This window comes from Bombina bombina, chromosome 11 (assembly GCF_027579735.1).
Source record: "Bombina bombina isolate aBomBom1 chromosome 11, aBomBom1.pri, whole genome shotgun sequence".
Lineage (NCBI taxonomy): Eukaryota > Metazoa > Chordata > Amphibia > Anura > Bombinatoridae > Bombina > Bombina bombina.
In genome coordinates this window covers 120,999,080-121,018,216 of record NC_069509.1, presented here as the reverse complement: position 1 = coordinate 121,018,216, position 19,137 = coordinate 120,999,080, and positions in this window count along the sequence as shown.

The window sequence follows — 19,137 nt, the reverse complement described above, 5'->3', positions numbered from 1 at the left end:
GAACCTTAATAGTGTGTTCTTGTCAGTATCTTTTGTGTATAAGTCGAATTCTAAAGTGTTACCTACTTTACTTATTCTAGTGTCTAGAAAAGTTATGCTTTCTTCACTATAAGTAATAGTGAGTTCCAGGCCTTCAACAGACGAATTAACCTCCCTTACAAATTCTTCCAGGGATCCAATGCTGCCCCACCATATGCCAAAGACATCATCTATGTATCTCCACCATATTGAACCAAACTGTTTAAATATATCATTTTCATAGATGAAACGTTCTTCAATTTCATTCATGAATAAATTGGCATATGATGGGGCAACACTGGACCCCATGGCTGTGCCTCTCAGTTGCACATACCAATCATCTTGGAATAGGAAATAGTTCCAAAAGAGTATAAGTCTGAGTAAATCTTCAATAAATATGCCCTGTTTTCTTGTGCATATATTATTGTTCAAGAGATTTTTCATAACAATAGCGATACCTGTCTCATGCTTGATACATGTATACAGACTTTTTACATCCATAGTATATAACATATACCTATTGGACACAAATTCAAGTGATCTGGCCTTTTCTAGAAAATGGTTAGTATCCTTCACATAAGATGACATTTTGTGGACCTCTGGTTGCAAAATTTTGTCTAAAAAGATAGAAATGTTAGAATATGCTGATTGTATACTTGAGACAATAGGTCTGCCTGGGGGCCTTTTATCATGTTTGTGAATTTTTGGGACTGTATAAAAAATGGGAGTACGTGGATTTTGTACATATAAATATTCCTTCAATTTCTTATCAATAACACCATCTTTATGTGCCTTATCCAATATGTGAGTTATTTCTTTTTGTATGGAAAAAATTGGATTATTGTTTAATTTTCTATACCTACTTTTATCCTGTAATTGGTTTTGAATCTCCCCAATATAATAACTTTTATCCATAAGGACTGTGGCCCCTCCCTTATCGGCCCCTTTCAATATGAGATTGGTTTGTGCTTTTAAAGATTTTAAAGCTTTTTTATCATCATATGAAAAGTTGGTATTAACGATTTTTTTATGCTTACTTGTTTCTTTCAATTTTGCAATATCGTTCTCTACCAACTTTACATATGTATTTACACTGTGTTCATTTATAATAGGGTTAAAAGTGCTGTTTTTCTTACTTAGCCCCAATTTTGATAATGACCAATCACAAGTTTGTTGTCTCTCTAGTGTATTGCAATTGTTGCCTTTATTTGCAAACCAGTATTTCAACTTAATATTTCTAAAGAATTTGAACAGATCTTTTTCCAATTCAAAAAAATTCACATTAGTGTAAGGGCAAAAACAGAATTTATGCTTACCTGATAAATTACTTTCTCCAACGGTGTGTCCGGTCCACGGCGTCATCCTTACTTGTGGGATATTCTCTTCCCCAACAGGAAATGGCAAAGAGCCCAGCAAAGCTGGTCATATGATCCCTCCTAGGCTCCGCCTACCCCAGTCATTCGACCGACGTACAGGAGGAAATATGCATAGGAGAAACCATATGATACCGTGGTGACTGTAGTTAGAGAAAATAATTCATCAGACCTGATTAAAAAAAAAAAACCAGGGTGGGCCGTGGACCGGACACACCGTTGGAGAAAGTAATTTATCAGGTAAGCATAAATTCTGTTTTCTCCAACATAGGTGTGTCCGGTCCACGGCGTCATCCTTACTTGTCGGAACCAATACCAAAGCTTTAGGACACGGATGAAGGGAGGGAGCAAATCAGGTCACCTAAATGGAAGGCACCACGGCTTGCAAAACCTTTCTCCCAAAAATAGCCTCTGAAGAAGCAAAAGTATCAAATTTGTAAAATTTGGCAAAAGTGTGCAGTGAAGACCAAGTCGCTGCCTTACATATCTGGTCAACAGAAGCCTCGTTCTTGAAGGCCCATGTGGAAGCCACAGCCCTAGTGGAGTGAGCTGTGATTCTTTCAGGAGGCTGCCGTCCGGCAGTCTCATAAGCCAAACGGATAATGCTTTTAAGCCAAAAAGAAAGAGAGGTAGAAGTTGCTTTTTGACCTCTCCTTTTACCAGAATAAACAACAAACAAAGAAGAAGTTTGTCTGAAATCTTTAGTGGCCTCTAAATAGAATTTTAGAGCACGGACTACGTCCAAATTGTGTAACAAACGTTCCTTCTTTGAAACTGGATTCGGGCACAAAGAAGGTACAACTATCTCCTGGTTAATATTCTTGTTGGAAACAACTTTCGGAAGAAAACCAGGCTTAGTACGCAAAACCACCTTATCTGCATGGAACACCAGATAGGGCGGAGAACACTGCAGAGCAGATAACTCAGAAACTCTTCTAGCAGAAGAAATTGCAACCAAAAACAAAACTTTCCAAGATAATAACTTAATATCTACGGAATGTAAGGGTTCAAACGGAACCCCTTGAAGAACTGAAAGAACCAGATTAAGACTCCAGGGAGGAGTCAAAGGTCTGTAAACAGGCTTGATTCTAACCAGAGCCTGAACAAACGCTTGAACGTCTGGCACAGCTGCCAGCCTTTTGTGAAGTAAAACAGATAACGCAGAAATCTGTCCCTTCAGGGAACTTGCAGATAATCCCTTCTCCAAACCCTCTTGTAGAAAGGATAAAATCCTAGGAATTTTTATCTTGTTCCATGGGAATCCTTTAGATTCACACCAACAGACATATTTTTTCCATATCTTATGGTAAATTTTTCTAGTTACAGGCTTTCTAGCCTGAATCAGAGTATCTATTACAGAATCTGAAAACCCACGCTTTGATAAAATCAAGCGTTCAATCTCCAAGCAGTCAGTTGGAGAGAAACCAGATTCGGATGTTCGAATGGACCTTGAACAAGAAGGTCCTGTCTCAAAGGTAGCTTCCATGGTGGAGCCGATGACATATTCCCCAGGTCTGCATACCATGTCCTGCGTGGCCACGCAGGAGCTATCAAGATCACCGAAGCCCTCTCCTGGTTGATCCTGGCTACCAGCCTGGGAATGAGAGGAAACGGTGGGAAAACATAAGCTAGGTTGAAGGTCCAAGGTGCTACTAGTGCATCTACTAGAGTCGCCTTGGGATCCCTGGATCTGGACCCGTAACAAGGAACCTTGAAGTTCTGACGAGACGCCATCAGATCCATGTCTGGAATGCCCCATAATTGAGTTATTTGGGCAAAGATTTCCGGGTGGAGTTCCCACTCCCCCGGATGGAATGTCTGACGACTCAGAAAATCCGCTTCCCAATTTTCCACTCCTGGGATGTGGATTGCAGACAAGTGGCAGGAGTGATCCTCCGCCCATTGAATTATCTTGGTCACTTCCTCCATCGCCAGGGAACTCCTTGTTCCCCCCTGATGGTTGATATATGCAACTGTCGTCATGTTGTCTGATTGAAACCTTATGAATTTGGCCTTTGCTAGATGAGGCCAAGCTTTGAGAGCATTGAATATCGCTCTCAGTTCCAGAATGTTTATCGGGAGAAGAGATTCTTCCCGAGACCATAGACCCTGAGCTTTCAGGGGTTCCCAGACCGCGCCCCAGCCCACCAGACTGGCGTCGGTCGTGACAATGACCCACTCTGGTCTGCGGAAGCTCATTCCCTGTGACAGGTTGTCCAGGATTAGCCACCAACGGAGTGAATCTCTGGTCCTTTGATCTACTTGAATTGTCGGAGACAAGTCTGTATAATCCCCATTCCACTGTCTGAGCATGCACAGTTGTAATGGGCTTAGATGAATTCGTGCAAAAGGAACTATGTCCATTGCTGCAACTATCAATCCTATTACTTCCATGCACTGCGCTATGGAAGGACGAAGAACAGAATGAAGAACTTGACAAGAGCTTAGAAGTTTTGATTTTCTGACCTCTGTCAGAAAAATCCTCATTTCTAAGGAGTCTATTATTGTTCCCAAGAAGGGAACTCTTGTTGACGGGGAAAGAGAACTTTTTTTCTATGTTCACTTTCCATCCGTGAGATCTGAGAAAGGCTAGGACGATGTCCGTATGAGCCTTTGCTTTTGACAGAGACGACGCTTGAATCAGGATGTCGTCCAAGTACGGTACTACTGCAATGCCCCTTGGTCTTAGAACCGCTAGAAAGGACCCTAGTACCTTTGTGAAAATTCTCGGAGCAGTGGCTAATCCGAATGGAAGTGCCACAAACTGGTAATGCTTGTCCAGAAAAGCGAACCTTAGGAACTGATGATGTTCCTTGTGGATAGGAATATGGAGGTACGCATCCTTTAAATCCACCGTGGTCATAAATTGACCTTCCTGGATGGTAGGAAGGATCGTTCGAATGGTTTCCATTTTGAACGATGGAACCCTGAGAAATTTGTTTAGGATCTTGAGATCTAGAATTGGTCTGAATGTTCCCTCTTTTTTGGGAACTATGAACAGGTTGGAGTAAAACCCCATCCCTTGTTCTCTTATTGGAACTGGATGAATTACTCCCATCTGTAACAGGTCTTCTACACAATGTAAGAATGCCTGTCTTTTTATTTGGTTTGAAGATAATTGAGACCTGTGGAACCTTCCCCTTGGGGGTAATTCCTTGAATTCCAGGAGATAACCTTGAGAAACTATTTCTAGTGCCCAAGGATCCTGAACATCTCTTGCCCAGGCCTGAGCAAAGAGAGAAAGTCTGCCCCCCACCAGATCCGGTCCCGGATCGGGGGCCATCCCTTCATGCTGTTTTGGTAGCAGTGGCAGGCTTCTTGGCCTGCTTACCCTTGTTCCAGCCTTGCATCGGTCTCCAGGCTGGTTTGGGTTGAGAAGTATTACCCTCTTGCTTAGAGGATGTAGAAGTAGAGGCTGGTCCGTTTCTGCGAAAGGGACGAAAATTAGGCTTATTTCTAGCCTTAAAAGACCTATCCTGAGGAAGGGCGTGGCCCTTTCCTCCGGTGATGTCTGAAATAATCTCTTTCAAATCAGGACCAAACAGTGTTTTGCCCTTGAAAGGGATGTTAAGCAATTTTGTCTTGGAAGACACATCCGCTGACCAAGACTTTAGCCAGAGCGCTCTGCGCGCCACGATAGCAAACCCTGAATTTTTCGCCGCTAATCTCGCTAATTGCAAAGCGGCATCTAGAATAAAAGAGTTAGCCAATTTAAGTGCATGAACTCTGTCCATAACCTCCTCATACGAAGATTCTTTATTGAGCGACTTTTCTAGTTCTTCGAACCAGAAACACGCTGCCGTAGTGACAGGAACAATGCATGAAATTGGTTGAAGAAGGTAACCTTGCTGAACAAACATTCTTTTAAGCAAACCCTCTAATTTTTTATCCATAGGATCTTTAAAAGCACAACTATCTTCTATGGGAATAGTAGTGCGTTTGTTTAGAGTAGAGACCGCCCCCTCGACCTTAGGGACTGTCTGCCATAAGTCCTTTCTGGGGTCGACTATAGGAAATAATTTCTTAAATATAGGGGGAGGAACAAAAGGTATGCCGGGCCTTTCCCATTCCTTGTTTACTATGTCCGCCACCCGCTTGGGTATAGGAAAAACATCGGGGGGCACCGGAACCTCTAGGAACTTGTCCATCTTACATAATTTCTCTGGAATGACCAAATTGTCACAATCATCCAGAGTAGATAATACCTCCTTAAGCAGTGCGCGGAGATGTTCTAATTTAAATTTAAATGTTACAACATCAGGTTCAGCTTGTTGAGAAATTTTTCCTGAATCTGAAATTTCTCCCTCAGACAAAACCTCCCTCCTGGCCCCTTCAGATTGGTGTGAGGGTATGTCAGAAACGTTATCATCAGCGTCCTCTTGCTCTTCAGTGTTTAAAACAGAGCAATCGCGCTTTCTTTGATAAGTAGGCATTTTAGATAAAATATTTGCAATAGAATTATCCATAACAGCCGTTAATTGTTGCATAGTAATAAGTATTGGCGCACTAGATGTACTAGGGGCCTCTTGTGTGGGCAAAACTGGTGTAGACACAGAAGGGGGTGATGCAGTACCATGCTTACTCCCCTCATCTGAAGAATCATCTTGGGCACTATTATTATCTGTGGCATCATTGTCCCTACTTTGTTTGGACACCATATCACAATTATCACATATATTTAAATGGGGAGACACATTGGCTTTCATACATATAGAACATCGTTTATCTGATGGTTCAGACATGTTAAACAGGCTTAAACTTGTCAACAAAGCACAAAAAACGTTTTAAAATAAAACCGTTACTGTCACTTTAAATTTTAAGCAGAACACACTTTATTACTGAATATGCGAAAAAGTATGAAGCAATTGTTCAAAATTCACCAAAATTTCACCACAGTGTCTTAAAGCCTTAAAAGTATTGCACACCAAATTTTAAAGCTTTAACCCTTAAAATAACGGAACCGGAGCCATTTTTACATTTAACCCCTATACAGTCCCAGGAATCTGCTTTGCTGAGACCCAACCAAGCCCAGAGGGGAATACGATACCAAATGACGCCTTCTATAAGCTTTTTCAGTGGATCTTAGCTCCTCACACATGCATCTGCATGCCTTGCCTTCCAAAAACAACTGCGTATTAGTGGCGCGAAAATGAGGCTCTGCCTATGACTAGAGAAGGCCCCCATCTGAAAAAGGTGTCCATACAGTGCCTGCCGTTTTTTTAACAACAATCCCCAAGATTATAATAACTATAAAGAGCTATAATCTGTCAAATATGCTTAGCAAAGTAATCGTTTTAGCCCAGAAAAATGTCTACCAGTTTTTTAAGCCCTTATAAAGCCTTTATTCTTTTACTTAATCTAAGAAAATGGCTTACCGGTCCCCATAGGGAAAATGACAGCCTTCCAGCATTACCAAGTCGTGTTAGAAATGTGGCCAGTCATACCTCAGGCAGAAAAGTCTGCCAACTGCTTCCCCCAACTGAAGTTACTTCATCTCAACAGTCCTGTGTGGAAACAGCAATCGATTTTAGTAACGTTTGCTAAAATCATCTTCCTCTTACAAACAGAAATCTTCTTCTCTTTTCTGTTTCAGAGTAAATAGTACATACCAGCACTATTTTAAAATAACAAACACTTGATTGAAGAATAAAAACTACATTTAAACACCAAAAAACTCTTAGCCATCTCCGTGGAGATGTTGCCTGTGCAACGGCAAAGAGAATGACTGGGGTAGGCGGAGCCTAGGAGGGATCATATGACCAGCTTTGCTGGGCTCTTTGCCATTTCCTGTTGGGGAAGAGAATATCCCACAAGTAAGGATGACGCCGTGGACCGGACACACCTATGTTGGAGAAAAGAAAGGCCCTTATCAAGCAATTTCTGCTCATATAAAGTTAGTTCATGTCCCGAAATATTAACAACAGTTGAAATGTCATTCTGCAAATTGCAGTTTACTTGCGGTTTTGGACTTTCTTCTTGTTGCCGGGTTTCCTTGTTGTCATGCCTCCCCTTCTGCTTCCACCGGTTGTGCTTTCGGCCCCCTCTCCGGTACTTTCTTCCCCGCTCTGCTCCAAAGGGGATGGTGATAGCTCCGACGAGCTGCCTTGTGACGATGATCCGGAAGTGCCTCTCTGCTGACGTGTACGTTGCGCATTGGCTATGCGTCTGCCTCTTCCTCTATTGGTTGGCCTGTTGCTATTGTTACCGGAACGCCATTTGTAAATGAATCCCCTCCGGTAGTCATCTTCATCTCTTCATCTTAAATAAAGAGTTGGATATGTCTGTATACCTGTAAAAAAGTAAAAAGTAGAATTGAGATAAATTTAGAAAACCCTGAACAAGCGGTTAATTTCAAATAAGATATACAATATGTACATACATAATATGCTTTATACATGTAGCATTATTCAGTACCAATAGTGTAACAACTTTGTAACTCTTTCTTTGTTTTTAATATATTTTTAATATATCTGTTTTAATGTTGTATAGTTATACATGTGGTCACCACTAGATGGTGTCAGAGAGACATTAAGTGATGAAAAATTGCCATTTGGCGCCAATACACAAGGTATAAAAGCTTACACATCACAGTATTAACCCATGCATGATTAAGGGAAATTAATCCCGAAACGTTGCTGTTTTATTGTGTCCTGAAATAAAAGAAATTTGTCATTTGGAGTGCTGTGAACATTATTATCTTTGTGACTGATAGGTGAATAGGCAGTTCACCGGTCTACACGAGCACCCACTTCATAGAAAGTGCTGTTCCATTCTACTTGTTTTCTGCAATACTACACTGCCTAGGAACGTGCACTTCTACACAACCTGTATGACATGGAAAAGGACACTAATATGGGTACTGATGGTACTAGAATATTTGCTTATACAGAAATGGATGCAGCACGCATCACCACTCTGGTAAAAGGATCAAGAGATTTCTTGAAAATACAGCCAAGCGAGAATTTGGGTAAAGAATATGAACAATTGAAATTCAAGCACATGAGATGGGATCTCCATGCTACCACCTTGGCCGAATACTACCGAGTAAAGAGAATACCCAGAGGACTCCGGATGAGTACCTGTCCTACTTTATTACGGGACAACAAAGAATATTGCAACACATTTGAGGCGATTCTGAACAAATGTTCTTACGACTTAATGGTACTCACCGTAGAGTCGCTCCTAAAGGAGATGGAGGTACAAGAAACGAAGATCAAAGAGAGCCGTGACAAGCTGCTGAAAATAATGACAACGGAGGAGATGTCAGCCTTGGAGACACAGATTGAAGGAAATATCAAGACAACACAGATCGAGATCAAAGAAACAAAGCGGATCAAGTTCCTCAGAGATGAAGATGACTACCGGAGGGGATTCGTTTACAAATGGCGTTCCGGTAACAATAGCAACAGGCCAACCAATAGAGGAAGAGGCAGACGCATAGCCAATGCGCAACGTACACGTCAGCAGAGAGGCACTTCCGGATCATCGTCACAAGGCAGCTCGTCGGAGCTATCACCATCCCCTTTGGAGCAGAGCGGGGAAGAAAGTACCGGAGAGGGGGCCGAAAGCACAACCGGTGGAAGCAGAAGGGGAGGCATGACAACAAGGAAACCCGGCAACAAGAAGAAAGTCCAAAACCGCAAGTAAACTGCAATTTGCAGAATGACATTTCAACTGTTGTTAATATTTCGGGACATGAACTAACTTTATATGAGCAGAAATTGCTTGATAAGGGCCTTTCTTTTTGCCCTTACACTAATGTGAATTTTTTTGAATTGGAAAAAGATTTGTTCAAATTCTTTAGAAATATTAAGTTGAAATACTGGTTTGCAAATAAAGGCAACAATTGCAATACACTAGAGAGACAACAAACTTGTGATTGGTCATTATCAAAATTGGGGCTAAGTAAGAAAAACAGCACTTTTAACCCTATTATAAATGAACACAGTGTAAATACATATGTAAAGTTGGTAGAGAACGATATTGCAAAATTGAAAGAAACAAGTAAGCATAAAAAAATCGTTAATACCAACTTTTCATATGATGATAAAAAAGCTTTAAAATCTTTAAAAGCACAAACCAATCTCATATTGAAAGGGGCCGATAAGGGAGGGGCCACGGTCCTTATGGATAAAAGTTATTATATTGGGGAGATTCAAAACCAATTACAGGATAAAAGTAGGTATAGAAAATTAAACAATAATCCATTTTTTTCCATACAAAAAGAAATAACTCACATATTGGATAAGGCACATAAAGATGGTGTTATTGATAAGAAATTGAAGGAATATTTATATGTACAAAATCCACGTACTCCCATTTTTTATACAGTCCCAAAAATTCACAAACATGATAAAAGGCCCCCAGGCAGACCTATTGTCTCAAGTATACAATCAGCATATTCTAACATTTCTATCTTTTTAGACAAAATTTTGCAACCAGAGGTCCACAAAATGTCATCTTATGTGAAGGATACTAACCATTTTCTAGAAAAGGCCAGATCGCTTGAATTTGTGTCCAATAGGTATATATTATATACTATGGATGTAAAAAGTCTGTATACATGTATCAAGCATGAGACAGGTATCGCTATTGTTATGAAAAATCTCTTGAACAATAATATATGCACAAGAAAACAGGGCATATTTATTGAAGATTTACTCAGACTTATACTCTTTTGGAACTATTTCCTATTCCAAGATGATTGGTATGTGCAACTGAGAGGCACAGCCATGGGGTCCAGTGTTGCCCCATCATATGCCAATTTATTCATGAATGAAATTGAAGAACGTTTCATCTATGAAAATGATATATTTAAACAGTTTGGTTCAATATGGTGGAGATACATAGATGATGTCTTTGGCATATGGTGGGGCAGCATTGGATCCCTGGAAGAATTTGTAAGGGAGGTTAATTCGTCTGTTGAAGGCCTGGAACTCACTATTACTTATAGTGAAGAAAGCATAACTTTTCTAGACACTAGAATAAGTAAAGTAGGTAACACTTTAGAATTCGACTTATACACAAAAGATACTGACAAGAACACACTATTAAGGTTCGACAGCTTTCATCCCAGGCCATTGGTGGAATCTCTCCCAAAGAGTCAATTGCTCAGAGTAAAGAGAATTGTGAGCAATGAACAGAAATGCAATCTGAGGATTAAGGAGATGTCCAATAAATTTTTGAATAGAGGCTATCCAAAAAAATTAATTGAAGAAAAGAAAATTGAAATTTTTCAAAGAAAACAAGTAATGAGTAACCCTAAAGATAAGGACAATAGAATGGTATTCATTTCTCAATACAGTCCACTCAGCAAAGAAGTTTCAAAAAGTATATGTAAGCATTGGCATGTGCTGAGGGACTGCAATGAGAAGGTATCCTTATTTAAAAACCCCCCACTCATAGCTCACAGGAGAGTAAAAAATTTGAGGGACCACTTGGTAAAATCTGACGTGGGCCCTAGTAAAATTAGTATACAGTCCTGTATTACCAAGAAAAACTATGGCTCATATCCCTGTCTTAACTGTATGAGTTGCAGTTCTATAATAAAAGGAAAAAATTTTCACCACCCATATAAAGGCACAAAATATGAAATCAATGGCTACTATACATGTGATACCACTCACGTGGTATATCTTATTAAATGCCCATGTTCTTTGTTCTATATTGGCGAGACCACTCGCAAGGTGAAAGACAGAATGAGCCAACATCGCTCTAATATACGTTGTGGCAATACTGAAGCACCAGTGTCAAGTCACTTTATTACAAAAGGGCATAATATTAGCCAGATGAGGTGGCAAGTCATAGATCATGTAAAAACTCAGAGAAACGGACAGGACAGGGAGAAAGTTCTCAAACAAAGAGAATCTTGGTGGATACATAAATTGGAAACCATGATCCCTAAGGGGTTAAATAAAGAGTTGGATATGTCTGTATACCTGTAAAAAAGTAAAAAGTAGAATTGAGATAAATTTAGAAAACCCTGAACAAGCGGTTAATTTCAAATAAGATATACAATATGTACATACATAATATGCTTTATACATGTAGCATTATTCAGTACCAATAGTGTAACAACTTTGTAACTCTTTCTTTGTTTTTAATATATCTGTTTTAATGTTGTATAGTTATACATGTGGTCACCACTAGATGGTGTCAGAGAGACATTAAGTGATGAAAAATTGCCATTTGGCGCCAATACACAAGGTATAAAAGCTTACACATCACAGTATTAACCCATGCATGATTAAGGGAAATTAATCCCGAAACGTTGCTGTTTTATTGTGTCCTGAAATAAAAGAAATTTGTCATTTGGAGTGCTGTGGACATTATTATCTTTGTAAATCAATCTAATAGTAATCACAATTATTATATCACAATACATAGTCGATTCGAACTTCGAAGTTAACACAGTCACTGTCACACAACAACAACAACAGAAGAAGAAGACAGTGAGTCAGTCAACCTGAACCCCAACCCCGCCACCACTGACCTACCTAAAAAGATGCGCCGCCGCCAAATATAGATAACAAGTAGAACAAGACAAGTTGAAGTAGTCTTCTATGCTCCGGTTGCATGCAGAGGCGTAACTAGAAACCACAGGGCCCAGGTGCAAGAATCTAAGAAGGGCCCCTCACCCCCCCACCCCCCACCCAAAAACAAAATTTATGCTTACCTGATAAATTCCTTTCTCCTGTAGTGTAGTCAGTCCACGGGTCATCCATTACTTATGGGATTATAACTCCTCCCTAACAGGAAGTGCAAGAGGATCACCCAAGCAGAGCTGCTATATAGCTCCTCCCCTCTATGTCATACCCAGTCATTCGACCGAAAACCAAACGAGAAAGGAGAAACTATAGGGTGCAGTGGTGACTGGAGTATAATTTAAAATTTAGACCTGCCATAAAAAACAGGGCGGGCCGTGGACTGACTACACTACAGGAGAAAGGAATTTATCAGGTAAGCATAAATTTTGTTTTCTCCTGTTAAGTGTAGTCAGTCCACGGGTCATCCATTACTTATGGGATACCAATACCAAAGCTAAAAGTACACGGATGACGGGAGGGACAGGCAGGCTCTTTACACGGAAGGAACCACTGCCTGAAGAACCTTTCTCCCAAAAACAGCCTCCGAAGAAGCAAAAGTGTCAAATTTGTAAAATTTGGAAAAAGTGTGAAGTGAAGACCAAGTTGCAGCCTTGCAAATCTGTTCAACAGAGGCCTCATTCTTAAAGGCCCAAGTGGAAGCCACAGCTCTGGTAGAATGAGCTGTAATTCTTTCAGGAGGCTGCTGTCCAGCAGTCTCATAGGCTAAACGTATTATGCTACGAAGCCAGAAGGAGAGAGAGGTAGCCGAAGCCTTTTGACCTCTCCTCTGTCCAGAATACACGACAAACAGGGAAGAAGTTTGTCGAAAATCTTTAGTTGCCTGCAAATAAAATTTCAGGGCACGGACAACGTCCAGATTGTCCAGAAGTCGTTCCTTCTTTGAGGAAGGGTTAGGGCACAATGATGGAACAACAATCTCTTGATTGATATTCCTGTTAGTAACGACCTTAGGTAAGAATCCAGGTTTAGTACGCAGAACTACCTTGTCTGAATGGAAAATCAGATAAGGGGAATCACAATGTAAGGCCGATAACTCAGAGACTCATCGAGCCGAGGAAATAGCCATTAAAAACAGAACTTTCCAAGATAACAGCTTGATATCAATGGAATGAAGGGGTTCAAACGGAACACCCTGTAAAACGTTAAGAACTAAGTTTAAACTCCATGGCGGAGCAACAGTTTTAAGCACAGGCTTAATCCTGGCCAAAGCCTGACAAAAAGCCTGAACGTCTGGAACTTCTGACAGACGTTTGTGTAAAAGGATGGACAAAGCTGAGATCTGTCCCTTTAACGAACTAGCGGATAAACCCTTTTCTAAACCTTCTTGAAGAAAAGACAATATCCTAGGAATCCTAACCTTACTCCATGAGTAACTCTTGGATTCGCACCAATGCAAGTATTTGCGCCATATTTTATGGTAAATTTTCCTGGTAACAGGCTTCCTAGCCTGTATTAAGGTATCAATCACTGACTCCGAGAATCCACGCTTTGATAGAATCAAGCGTTCAATCTCCATGCAGTCAGCCTCAGAGAAATTAGATTTGGATGTTTGAAAGGACCCTGCACCAGAAGGTCCTGTCTCAGAGGTAGAGACCATGGTGGACAGGACGACATGTCCACTAGGTCTGCATACCAGGTCCTGCGTGGCCACGCAGGTGCTATTAGAATCACCGATGCTCTCTCCTGTTTGATCCTGGCAATCAATCGAGGAAGCATCGGGAAGGGTGGAAACACATAAGCCATGTTGAAGACCCAAGGTGCTGTCAGAGCATCTATCAGAACAGCTCCCGGGTCTCTGGACCTGGAACCGTAACAAGGAAGTTTGGCGTTCTGGCGAGACGCCATGAGATCCAGATCTGGTTTGCCCCAACGCCGAAGTATTTGGGCAAAGACCTCCGGATGAAGCTCCCACTCCCCCGGATGAAAAGTCTGGCGACTTAGAAAATCCGCTTCCCAGTTCTCTACGCCTGGGATGTGGATCGCTGATAGGTGGCAAGAGTGAGACTCTGCCCAGTGAATTATCTTTGAGACTTCCATCATCGCTAGGGAACTCCTTGTCCCTCCCTGATGGTTGATGTAAGCCACAGTCGTGATATTGTCCGACTGAAACCTGATGAACCTCAGAGTTGCTAACTGAGGCCAAGCCAGAAGGGCCTTTGAAAACTGCTCTTAATTCCAGAATATTTATGGGAAGGAGACTCTCCTCCTGAGTCCATGATCCCTGAGTCTTCAGGGAGTTCCAGACAGCGCCCCAACCTATCAGGCTGGCGTCTGTTGTTACAATCGTCCAATCTGGCCTGCTGAAGGGCATCCCCTTGGACAGATGTGGGCGAGAGAGCCACCATAGAAGAGAATTTCTGGTCTCTTGATCCAGATTCAGCATAGGGGACAAATCTGAGTAATCCCCATTCCACTGACTCAGCATGCACAATTGCAGTGGTCTGAGATGCAGGCGTGCAAAGGGTACTATGTCCATTGCCGCTACCATTAAGCCGATTACCTCCATGCATTGATGTGGAATGGAATGCAGGACACAGCAAGCATTTAGAAGCTTTGTTAACCTGTCTTCTGTCAGGTAAATTTTCATTTCTACAGAATCTATAAGAGTCCCTAAAAAGGGAACTCTTCTGAGTGGCCATAGAGAACTCTTTCCTTCGTTCACTTTCCACCCATGTGACCTTAGAAATGCCAGTACAAACTCTGTATGAGACCTGGCAGTTTGGAAACTTGACGCTTGTATCAGAATGTCGTCTAGGTACGGAGCTACCGATATTCCTCGCGGTCTTAGTACCGCCAGAAGAGAACCCAGAACCTTTGTAAAGATTCTTGGAGCAGTAGCTAACCCGAAGGGAAGAGCTACAAACTGGTAATGCCTGTCTAGGAAGGCAAACCTTAGGTACCGGAAATGATCTTTGTGAATCGGTATGTGAAGGTAGGCATCCTTTAAATCCACTGTGGTCATGTACTGACCCTTTTGGATCATGGGTAAGATTGTCCGAATAGTTTCCATTTTGAACGATGGAACTCTTAGGAATTTGTTTAGGACCTTTAAATCCAAGATTGGTCTGAAGGTTCCTTCTTTCTTGGGAACCACAAACATTTGAGTGAAACCCTTGTCCGTGTTCCGACCGCGGAACCGGGTGGATCACTCCCATTAGTAAAAGATCTTGTACACAGCATAGAAACGCCTCTTTCTTCATCTGGTTTGTTGATAACCTTGAAAGATGAAATCTCCCTTTTGGAGGAGAAGCTTTGAAGTCCAGAAGATATCCCTGAGATATGATCTCTAACGCCCAGGGATCCTGGACATCTCTTGCCCAAACCTGGGCGAAGAGAGAAAGTCTGCCCCCTACTAGATCCGTTTCCGGATTGGGGGCCCTCACTTCATGCTGTCTTAGGGGCAGCAGCAGGTTTTCTGGCCTGCTTGCCCTTGTTCCAGGTCTGTTTAGGTTTCCAGCCCTGTCTGTAGCGAGCAACAGTTCCTTCCTGTTTTGGAGCGGAGGAAGTTGATGCTGCTCCTGCCTTGAAGTTACGAAAGGAACGAAAATTAGACTGTCTAGCCCTTGGTTTGGCTCTGTCTTGAGGCAGGACATGGCCCTTACCTCCGGTAATGTCAGCGATAATTTCTTTCAAACCGGGCCCGAATAATGTCTGCCCTTTGAAAGGTATGTTAAGCAATTTAGATTTAGAAGTCACATCGGCTGACCAGGATTTTAGCCACAGCGCTCTGCGCGCCTGAATGGCGAATCCGGAATTCTTAGCCGTAAGCTTAGTTAGATGTACTACGGCATCAGAAATAAATGAATTAGCTAGCTTAAGGGCTTTAAGCTTGTTTATAATCTCATCCAATGGAGCTGTGTCAAGGGTCTCTTCCAGAGACTCAAACCAGAATGCCGCCGCAGCCGTGACAGGCGCAATGCATGCGAGGGGTTGTAATATAAAACCTTGTTGAGTAAACATTTTCTTAAGGTAACCCTCTAACTTTTTATCCATTGGATCTGAAAAGGCACAGCTATCCTCCACCGGGATAGTGGTACGCTTAGCCAGAGTAGAAACTGCTCCCTCCACCTTAGGGACCGTCTGCCATAAGTCCCGTGTGGTGGCGTCTATTGGAAAAAAAATTCTAAATATAGGAGGGGGGGAAAAAGGTACACCGGGCCTATCCCACTCCTTAGTAATAATCTCTGTAAGCCTCTTAGGTATAGGAAAGACGTCAGTACACGCCGGTACCGCATAGTATCTATCCAGCCTACATAATTTCTCTGGGATTGCAACCGTGTTACAATCATTCAGAGCCGCTAATACCTCCCCTAATAATACACGGAGGTTCTCAAGCTTAAATTTGAAATTTGAAATGTCTGAGTCCAGTCTATTTGGATCAGATCCGTCACCTACAGAATGAAGCTCTCCGTCTTCATGCTCTGCCATTTGTGACGCAGTATCAGACATGGCTCTAACATTATCAGCGTACTCTGTTCTCACCCCAGAGTGGTCGCGTTTACCTCTAAGTTCTGGCAATTTAGATAAAACTTCAGTCATAACATTAGCCATGTCTTGTAAAGTGATTTGTAGTGGCCGCCCTGATGTACTTGGCGTCACAATATCACGCACCTCCTGAGCGGGAGGTGCAGGTACTGACACATGAGGAGAGTTAATCGGCATAACTTTCCCCTCGTTGTCTGGTGAAATTTTCTTGACATGTACAGATTGGCTTTTATTTAAAGTAGCATCAGTGCAATTAGTACACAAATTTCTATTGGGCTCCACATTGGCCTTAGAACATATTGCACAAAGAGATTCCTCTGTGTCAGACATGTTTAAACAAACTAGCAATTAGTCTAGCAAGCTTGGAAAATACTTTTCAAAACAAATTTCAAGCAATATAAAAAACGTTACTGTGCCTTTAAAAAGCACACAAAAACTGTCACAGTTGAAATAACAATGAACCGGATTAGTTATAGAAACCAAATTTTCACAGTAAATGAATTAAGTTAGCAAAGGATTGCACCCTCTAGCAAATGGATGATTAACCCCTTAATACCAAAAAAACGGATAACAATAAAATATATACGTTTTTATCACAGTCAAAGCACAGTCTCACAGGTCTGCTGTTAGTGATTACCTCCCTCAAAACTAGTTTTGGAGACCCCTGAGCTCTGAACAGACGTCCTGGATCATGCAGGGAGAACAAGGAAGACTTGTGACTGAATTTCTACTGCGTAGAAAAGCGCCAAAATAGGCCCCTCCCACTCATAATACAACAGTGGGGAAGCTCAATAAACTGATTTTATTTAAAACAAACGATAGCCAAGTGGAAATAAATGCCCATAAAATTTTTCACCAAGTACCTCAGAGCTAAAACGATTAACAAGCCAGTAAACGTTTTAAATATAAATACATGAAGTTATAAAAAAGCCTGTTGCTAGTTGCTTTTACTGCAGAAAGGCTATAAGTTATATGTATACAGTATTTTCTTAGTGAAGTGCCATTCCCCAGAAATACTTCAGTGCCAACATACATACATAACAGCCTGATACCAGTTGCTACTACTGCATTTAAGGCTGTACTTACATTTTATCGGTATTAGCAGTATTTTCTCAGTCAATTCCATTCCTTAGAAAATAATATACTGCAACATACCTCTTTGCAGGTGAACCCTGCCCGCTGTCCCCTGTTCTGAAGTTACCTCGCTCCTCAGAATGGCCGAGAACAGCAAATGGATCTTAGTTACGTCCGCTAAGATCATACACAAACTCAGGTAGATTCTTCTTCTAATGCTGCCTGAGAAAAAACAACACACTCCGGTGCCGTTTAAAATAACAAACTTTTGATTGAAGAAATAAAAAACTAAGTTTTAATAACCACTGTCCTCTCACACATCTTATCTATTAGTTAGGTGCAAGAGAATGACTGGGTATGACGTAGAGGGGAGGAGCTATATAGCAGCTCTGCTTGGGTGATCCTCTTGTACTTCCTGTTAGGGAGGAGTTATAATCCCATAAGTAATGGATGACCCGTGGACTGACTACACTTAACAGGAGAAAAAGTGAGTTTTAAACATATATTATTATTTTTTTTTAACATTTATTACAGAAAAAAATGTGAATCAGATCACGTCTGCAAAAGGAGGTACCCTGTGCGAACTGTCTGTGAGATGGTCTGACCCCCCCCTATTACTGTATATAGTGACACTGTTTAACCCACCAGTACTGTATATAGTGAGTCAGTGACACAGTCTGTAATCTGCCGGTGAGATGGCTGGCCTGACCCTACCAGCCCCAGTACTTTATGTCACAGACTACTGTGGTCACTTTATAGTCCTGCCCCCCCCATACTGTATATAGTGGTACTGTATAGTGACACTGTTTACCCCCTCCCCTCATGCTGTAGTAACAAGGTCTGTAATTTGATGGTTCCACAAACAAACACAATTGCGACCTCAGCACCCCCTGTAGCTTTGCCCCTGGACAGACAATAAGCACTGTGATATTACTGTGACACTGGCACCAATTAGCTCAGACAATAAGCATTGTGATATTACTGTGACACTGGTACAAATTATCTGAGACAGATAATAAGCACTGTGATATTAATGTGACACTGGCACCAATTAGCTCAGACAATAAGCACTGTGATATTACTGTGACAGTAATATCACAGTGCTTATTGACTGAGATAATTGGTGCCAGTGTCACAGTAATATCACAGTGCTTATTGTCTGAGATGCTTGGTGCCAGTGTCACAGTAATATCACAGTGCTTATTGTCTGAGATAATTGGTGCCAGTGTCACAATAATATCACAGTGCTTATTGTCTGAGATAATTGGTGCCAGTGTCACAGTAATATCACAGTGCTTATTGTCTGAGATGCTTGGTGCCAGTGTCACAGTAATATCACAGTGTTTATTGTCTGAGATACTTGGTGCCAGTGTCACAGTAATATCACAGTGTTATTGTCTGAGATACTTGGTGCCAGTGTCATAGTAATATCACAGTACTTATTGTCTGAGATATTTGGTGCCAGTGTCACAGTAATATCACAGTGCTTATTGTCGGAGATAATTGGTGCCAGTGTCACAGTAATATCACAGTGCTTATTGTCTGAGATAATTAGTGCCAGCCCAATATCACAGGATATA